This window comes from Zea mays, chromosome 5, assembly GCF_902167145.1.
Source record: "Zea mays cultivar B73 chromosome 5, Zm-B73-REFERENCE-NAM-5.0, whole genome shotgun sequence".
Lineage (NCBI taxonomy): Eukaryota > Viridiplantae > Streptophyta > Magnoliopsida > Poales > Poaceae > Zea > Zea mays.
This window is the reverse complement of record NC_050100.1, coordinates 84,602,371-84,611,291: the sequence shown is the minus strand read 5'-3', so window position 1 is coordinate 84,611,291 and position 8,921 is coordinate 84,602,371.

Genomic DNA, 8,921 nt, shown 5'->3' with positions numbered 1-8,921 from the left:
TTGGAGTCACAAAATGCGTAGTCACTTGTTCTCTCTCCATCCAAGCATATGGGAGATTGTTGAGAATGGAATGAAATTTGATAGCTCGGATAGTCCAAAATTTATTAATGAACAGATTCATAAAAATGCACAAGCTACTACTGTGTTGTTAGCCTCTTTGTGCAGGGACGAGTACCATAAGGTGAGCGGCTTGGACAATGTCAAGCAGATCTGGGACACCCTCAAGATTTCTCATGAGGGGAACGACGTCACCTTACTCACCAAGATAGAGTTAGTGGAGGGCGAGCTTGGAAGATTTGCGATGATAAGAGGCGAGGAGCCAACCCAAACATACAACCGGCTCAAGACCCTTATCAACAAAATAAGGAGCTACGGAAGCACGCGATGGACGGACCACGACATCGTCCGCCTAATGCTAAGGTCCTTTACTGTACTTGATCCACATTTGGTGAACAATATTCGTGAAAATCCTAGGTACACCAAGATGTCGCCCGAAGAAGTCCTTGGAAAGTTCGTAAGCAGGCGAATGATGATCAAGGAGGCAAGGTACGTGGACGACGCGTTGAATGGTCCAATCCATGAGCCTCAACCCATTGCTCTCAAGGCAACAAGGAGCACGGAGGCGCTACCTAGCAAGGTGGCGCAAGTTGAGGCGACCGGGCTCAATAATGAAGAGATGGCCCTCATCATCAAGCGCTTCAAGACGGCGCTAAAGGGTCGCAAGGGACAGCCAAGCAAGACCAAGACAAAGGGGAAGCGCTCATGCTTCAAATGTGGTAAGATTGGTCATTTTATTGCTAACTGTCCCGATAATGATAGTGACCAGGAACAAGGGGGAAAGAGGGAGAAGAAGAAGGCATACAAGAAGGCTAAGGGCGAGGCACACCTTGGCAAGGAGTGGGACTCAGATTGTTCATCATCCGACTCCGAAAATGAAGGACTCGCCACCACCGCCTTCAACAAGTCATCCCTCTTCCCCAACGAGCGTCACACATGCCTCATGGCGAAGGAGAAGAAGGTATGTACTCGAGACAGTACTACTTATGAGTCTTCTAGTGATGATGAGTCTAGTGATGAAGAAATAGATTACTCTAGTTTATTCAAGGGATTGGATAGAACTAAAATAGATAAGATTAATGAATTGATTGATGCCTTGAATGAAAAGGATAGACTTTTAGAAAAACAAGAGGACCTTTTATATGAAGAGCATGATAAATTTGTTAGTGCACAAAATTCACTTGCTCTAGAAGTTAAAAGGAATGAAATGCTTTCCAGTGAAGTGTCTACATGTCATGACTCTATCTCTAGTTTAAAGAGAATTAACAATGATTTAAATGCTAAACTAGAAGTAGCAAATAAATCTAACTCTTGTGTAGAACATGTTATGATTTGCACTAGGTGTAAAGATTTTGACATTGATGCTTGTAGTGAACACCTAGTTTGCATTTCTAAATTAAATGATGAAGTGGCTAGTCTTAATGCCCAACTTAAGACTAGCAAGAGTGAATTTGACAAGCTAAAATTTGCAAGGGATGCCTACACGATTGGTAGACACCCCTCAATTAAGGATGGACTTGGCTTCAAGAGGGAAGCCAAGAACTTGACAAGCCATAAGGCTCCCATCTCCGCCAAGGAGAAAGGGAAGGCCCCTATGGCTAGTTGTGCTAAAAAGAACCATGCTTTTATATACCATGATAGGAGACAATCTAGAAATACTTATAGGAGTTGTAATGCTTATGATGCTTTTGATTCTCATGTCATGTTTGCTTCTAGTTCTTCCTATATGCATGGTAGAAATATGTCTAGGAGAAATGTTATTCATCATGTGCCTAGAAAGAATATTGTTCATGCTCCTAGGAAAGTAATTAATGAACCTTCTACAATTTATTATGCTTGCAATGCTTCCTTTGCTATTTGTAGAAAGGATAAGAGGGTAATCGCTAGGAAGTTAGGGGCCAAATGTAAGGGAGACAAGACTTGCATTTGGATCCCTAAGACAATTGTGACTAACCTTGTAGGACCCAACAAGAGTTGGGTACCTAAGACCCAAGCCTAAATTTACCTTGCAGGTTTATGCATCCGGGGGTACAAGCTGGATTATCGACAGCGGATGCACAAACCACATGACGGGGGAAAAGAGGATGTTCTCTTCCTACGTCAAGAACAAGGATCCCCAAGATTCAATAATATTCGGTGATGGGAACCAAGGCAAGGTAAAAGGGTTAGGTAAAATTGCTATTTCATCCGAGCACTCTATTTCTAATGTGTTTTTAGTTGAGTCGCTTGGATATAATTTGTTATCTGTTAGTCAATTATGCAATATGGGATATAATTGTTTATTCACAAATGTAGATGTGTCTGTCTTTAGAAGGTGTGATGGTTCACTAGCTTTTAAGGGTGTACTATACGGCAAACTTTATTTGGTTGATTTTGCAAAAGAAGAGGTCGGTCTAGATGCATGCTTAATTGCTAAGACTTGCATGGGCTGGCTGTGGCATCGCCGCTTAGCACATGTGGGGATGAAGAACCTTCACAAACTTCTAAAGGGAGAACACGTGATAGGTCTAACTAACGTACATTTCGAAAAAGATAGACCTTGTGCAGCTTGTCAAGCAGGGAAACAGGTGGGAGGCTCTCATCACACCAAAAATGTGATGACCACATCAAGACCCCTGGAGATGCTTCATATGGACCTCTTCGGACCCGTCGCCTATCTAAGTATAGGAGGAAGTAAGTATGGTCTTGTTATAGTTGATGATTTTTCCCGCTTCACTTGGGTATTCTTTTTGCAGGATAAATCTGAAACCCAGGGGACCCTCAAGCGCTTCCTCAGGAGAGCTCAAAATGAGTTTGAGCTCAAGGTGAAGAAGATAAGGAGCGACAACGGGTCCGAGTTCAAGAACCTTCAAGTGGAGGAGTTCCTTGAGGAGGAAGGGATCAAGCACGAGTTCTCCGCTCCCTACACACCACAACAAAATGGTGTGGTAGAGAGGAAGAACAGGACGCTCATCGATATGGCGAGGACTATGCTTGGAGAGTTCAAGACCCCCAAGCGCTTTTGGTCGGAAGCCGTGAACACGGCTTGCCACGCCATCAACCGGGTCTACCTTCACCGCCTCCTCAAGAAGACCTCGTATGAGCTGCTAACTGGTAACAAACCCAATGTGTCTTATTTTCGTGTATTTGGGAGCAAGTGTTATATTCTTGTGAAGAAAGTTAGAACTTCTAAATTTGCTCCCAAAGCTGTAGAAGGGTTTTTATTAGGTTATGACTCAAATACAAAGGCGTATAGGGTCTTCAACAAATCATCGGGCTTGGTTGAAGTCTCTAGCGACGTTGTATTTGATGAGACTAATGGCTCTCCAAGAGAGCAAGTTGTTGATCTTGATGATGTAGATGAAGAAGACGTTCCAACGGCCGCTATGCGCACCATGGCGATTGGCGATGTGCGACCACAGGAACATTTGGAGCAAGATCAACCTTCTTCCTCAACAATGGTGCATCCCCCAACTCAAGATGATAAACAGGAGGCGTGTGATCAAGGGGGAGCACAAGATGATCTTGCAATGGAAGAAGAAGCACAACCGGCACCTCCAACCCAAGTTCGAGCAATGATTCAAAGGGATCATCTCGTCGACCAAATTTTGGGTGATATTAGCAAGGGAGTAACTACTCGATCTCGATTAGTTAATTTTTGTGAGCATTACTCCTTTGTCTCTTCTATTGAGCCTTTCAGGGTAGAAGAGGCCTTGCTAGATCCGGACTGGGTGTTGGCCATGCAGGAGGAGCTCAACAACTTCAAAAGAAATGAAGTTTGGACACTGGTGCCTCGTCCCAAGCAAAACGTTGTGGGAACCAAGTGGGTGTTCCGCAACAAACAAGACAAGCACGGGGTGGTGACAAGGAACAAGGCACGACTTGTGGCAAAAGGTTATGCCCAAGTCGCAGGTTTGGACTTTGAGGAGACTTTTGCTCCTGTGGCTAGGCTAGAGTCCATTCGTATTTTGCTAGCATATGCCGCTCACCATTCTTTCAGGTTGTTCCAAATGGATGTGAAGAGCGCTTTCCTCAACGGGCCAATCAAGGAGGAGGTGTACGTGGAGCAACCCCCTGGCTTCGAGGATGAATGGTACCCCGACCACGTGTGTAAGCTCTCTAAGGCGCTCTATGGACTTAAGCAAGCCCCAAGAGCATGGTATGAATGCCTTAGACACTTTTTGATTGCTAATGCTTTCAAGGTTGGGAAACCCGATCCAACTCTATTTACTAAGACTTGTGATGGTGATCTTTTTGTGTGCCAAATTTATGTCGATGACATAATATTTGGTTCAACTAACCAAAAATCTTGTGAAGAGTTTAGCAGGGTGATGACTCAGAAATTCGAGATGTCGATGATGGGCGAGTTAAGCTACTTCCTTGGGTTCCAAGTGAAGCAATTCAAGGATGGAACCTTCATCTCTCAAACCAAGTACACGCAAGACTTGATCAAGCGGTTTGGGATGAAGGACACCAAGCCCGCAAAGACTCCGATGGGAACCGACGGACACACCGACCTCAACAAAGGAGGTAAGTCTGTTGATCAAAAAGCATACCGGTCTATGATAGGGACTTTACTTTATCTATGTGCTAGTAGACCGGATATCATGCTTAGTGTATGCATGTGTGCTAGATTTCAATCTGATCCAAGGGAGTGTCACTTAGTGGCTGTGAAGCGAATTCTTAGATATTTAGTCGCTACGCCTTGTTTCGGGATCTGGTATCCAAAGGGGTCTACCTTTGACTTGATTGGATATTCAGACTCCGACTATGATGGATGTAAGGTCGATAGGAAGAGTACATCGGGGACGTGCCAATTCTTAGGAAGGTCCCTGGTGTCATGGAGTTCTAAGAAACAAACTTTTGTTGCCCTATCCACCGCTGAGGCCGAGTACGTTGCCGTAGGACAGTGTTGCGCGCAACTACTTTGGATGAGGCAAACCCTCAGGGACTTTGGCTACAATCTGAGCAAAGTCCCACTCCTATGTGATAATGAGAGTGCTATCCGCATGGCGGATAATCCTGTTGAACACAGCCGCACAAAGCACATAGACATCCGGCATCATTTTTTGAGAGACCACCAGCAAAAGGGAGATATCGAAGTGTTTCATGTTAGCTCCGAGAACCAGCTAGCCGATATCTTTACCAAGCCTTTAGATGAGCAGACCTTTTGCAAGTTGCGTAGTGAGCTAAATGTCTTAGATTCGCGGAACTTGGATTGAATTATAGCATACATGTGTTTATGCCTTTGATCATGTTCCTTATGCATTTTGTTGTTTATTTATGGTGCTCAAGTTGTACAAGCACTCCCCGGACCTTTCAAGTCCATTTGCAAGGGATGCACAAATTTAGGGGGAGTTGTGCTACAACTTGACCCTTCGAGACTAACCGTGTGCTTGAGTTTGCTTGTTTTAGTCTCAAAGGAGGTTTGAAAGGAAAAAGGTGGACTTGGACCATGAAAGACTTCCACTGCACTCCAATGAGAGAGTAACTTATTCCAAGTTCATCTTAGTACTCTTATTGCCTTTTTACTCTTAGCAGAAGATTTTTGTGAGGCAATGGGGTTAAAGGGCCAAGATTGATCCCGTTTTGGTGCTTGATGCCAAAGGGGGAGAAAATAAAGGCCAAAGCAACAAATGGATCAGCTACCACTTGAGAATTTTGAAAATAATAGAATAGAGCTTTTTGTTTTGTCAAAATACTCTTATTGGCTCTTTTTGTCAAAAGTTGGCTTCTTGTGGGGAGAAGTGTTGATTATGGGAAAAGGGGGAGTTTTTGAAATCCTGAATCAATTTGTCTTGGAATAACTCTCCTTATGTCTTAACAAGTGAATTTGACTTAGAGATAAGAAATTGAGTTTGATTTGCAAAAACAAACCAAGTGGTGGCAAAGAGTGATCCATATATGCCAAATATGAATCAAAACTATATTGAGTTTTCATTTGCATCGATATTGCACTTGTTCTAGTTGCTTTATGTTGTGTTGGCATAAATCACCAAAAAGGGGGAGATTGAAAGGGAAATGTGCCCTTGGGCCATTTCTAAGTATTTTGGTGATTGAGTGCCAACGCAAGTGCTTTTGTGTTGATCTATGCAATGTGGTGAACAAAGTGCAAATCATGTCAAAAGGTATGTTTCTAGACTTAGTACATTGTTTTATGGACTAATATATTGTGTCTAAGTGTTGGAAACAGGAAAGAATGAATTGGAAATGAGATGGCTCTGTTCAGCCAAAGTCAGCTCGGTCTGGGTGCACCGGACTGTCCGGCGGTGCACCGGACTGTGTCCGGTGGCGCACCGGACAGTGTCCGGTGTGCCAGGCTGGCTCAGGCGAACTTGCCGCTCTCGGGAAGGAATTAACGGCGTACGGCTATAATTCACCGGACTGTCCGGTGTGCACCGGACTGTCTGGTGAGCCAACGGTCGACCGGGGCAACGGTCGGTCGCTTGATCTGCGCGGGACACGTGGCCGAGCCAACGGCTAGAAGGAGGCACCGGACTGTCCGGTGTGCACCGGACAGTGTCCGGTGCGCCAACGGCTCTCTAACCCCAACGGTCGGCTTCGCCAAATAAGGAAGGATATCTGCACCGGACTGTCCGATGCGCCAGGCGACAGAAGGCAAGATCAGCCTTCCTGGAATGCTCTCAACGGCTCCTAGCTGCCTTGGGGCTATAAAAGGGACCCCTAGGCGCATGGAGGAAGACACCAAGCATACTCAAAGCATTCCTAAGCACCAAGACTTCGATTCCACGCATTTGTTTCTTCGTGATAACATCTAGAGCTCTTGTTGAGTTGTGAACTCATCGGGTTGTGTTGCGAGCTCTTGTTGTGACTTGTGTGCGTGTTGACATTCTGATTTCGTGTCTTGTGTGCGTTGCTCATCCCTCCCTTACTCCGTGCTTCTTTGTGAACTTCAAGTGTAAGGGCGAGAGGCTCCAAGTTGTGGAGATTCCTCGCAAACGGGATTAAGAAAAGCAAAGCAAAACACCATGGTATTCAAGTGGGTCTTTGGACCACTTGAGAGGGGTTGATTGCAACCCTCGTCCATTGGGACGCCACAACGTGGAGTAGGCAAGCGTTGGTCTTGGCCGAACCACGGGATAACCATCGTGCCATCTCTGTGATTGATATCTTTGTGGTTATTGTGTTTTTGTTGAGACTCTCTAGCCACTTGGCGATTATTGTGCTAACACTTAACCAAGTTTTTGTGGCTTAAGTTTCAAGTTTTATCAAGATCACCTATTCACCCTCCCCCCCCTCTAGGTGCTCTCAGTCTTGTACTGGAGGCGTCAACCTGTCAAAAATAGATGATTGGGGTGCCCCCAGGCGAGGTATTGTGGTATCCTGAATGGATATGGTGGCGCGCCCCACAACTTATTCGAGATATATGGTGGTGGCGGTATGTATCTATAATGATATGGCATGGGTGTAGATGGAGGTAGAGGTGTCCACACAGGTACATTAGGTCTTAATTGAATATTATAACCTTCCATCCTTTCCGATTGGTGAGGTGTCCCAATCGGTCTTACCTGATGTCGCTCCTGAGTGTCGCCGGATCGTTCGTGCCTAAGCGTCGGACTGTCCGCGATGCACATAATAGGCTCCCGCGTTCGGCCACCTGTTTGCACTTGCCCCCCCCAGGGTTGGAGGTTGTGATGGTAACCTTCAGAGTCTCTCCTCCATCAGGAGTCTTCTTGGCAACGATTCCTGCAAGAAGTTTTATTATTTTCATCGACCTTCCATGCGTCGCCGATGAAGACTTCTTTGCCTTTGCCCTTATTGGTCGCGCTGGGCCAAATTAGGAATTTTTTGCCTTCGAAGTCGATTACATTCATTGGGAAGGGCTCCGTGTCCTCCTGAAATTTCAATCGTCCTTCGTTAATGGTCGACTGGATTTGTCGTCGAAACACACTACAATCATTAGTGGTATGGGAAAATGAGTTGTGCCACTTGCAGTATGCACGACGTTTTAGTTCATCGACAGGTGGAACAGTATAATCTATCTTAATGTTGACATTTTTAAGTAATTCATCGAATATCTTATCACATTTGCCAACATTAAATGTAAACTCAACCTCCTCCTGTTGTTTCTTTTGAACCGGCTGCAAGGAGGAACAAGACGAAGATTTGGCCTGCTTGGGCCAAACCATTTCACGTAAACTTCCTTTGATTCATCGTCCGAACTGCTTTGACCGCATTCTACTATATGGACATCATGACGAACTGTCTTGGCTATTTCTTTGATTCGGCTTTCACAAGCCAAAGCTCTCTGATGTAATTGTGCTAGCGTAAAGAACTGGACGCCTTCTAATTTCTCTTTTAAATAATAGCGCAATCCATCAAAGGCTAATCCCGCCAGCTGTTTTTCTGCTAAATGAATTTGAAAACATCGATTTCTCGTATCCCGGAATCTCCGGATGTAATCATTAACTGATTCATCTTTATCTTATTGTAGGGCCGCTAGGTCTACTAAATCTAGCTCGTAATCACCAGAAAAAAAATGGTCATGAATTTTTTGTTCTAGGTCTCCCCATGACAAAATGGAATTAGGAGAGAGCGTGGCATACCAAGCGAATGCAGTCCCTGTTAAAGATAATGAAAATAAACGCACATTGAATGCTTCGATGCTAGCCAATTCTCCTAATTGTGCTAAGAACTAGTCTACGTGCTCACATGTGCTCTTTCCTTGGTCACCTGAAAATTTTGTGAATTCGGGTATTCTGGTCCCTTGTGGATATGGGTGATGGTCAAATCGGCTATCATATGGTTTCCAATATGACTGCCCCCAGGGACCATGCTAACTCCGAGCTTATCTTGGAACACCCCAGCTATTTCCTCTCTTACTATATCGATGGCAGTCGGTGGGAGACCATCGGCTCTTTGGT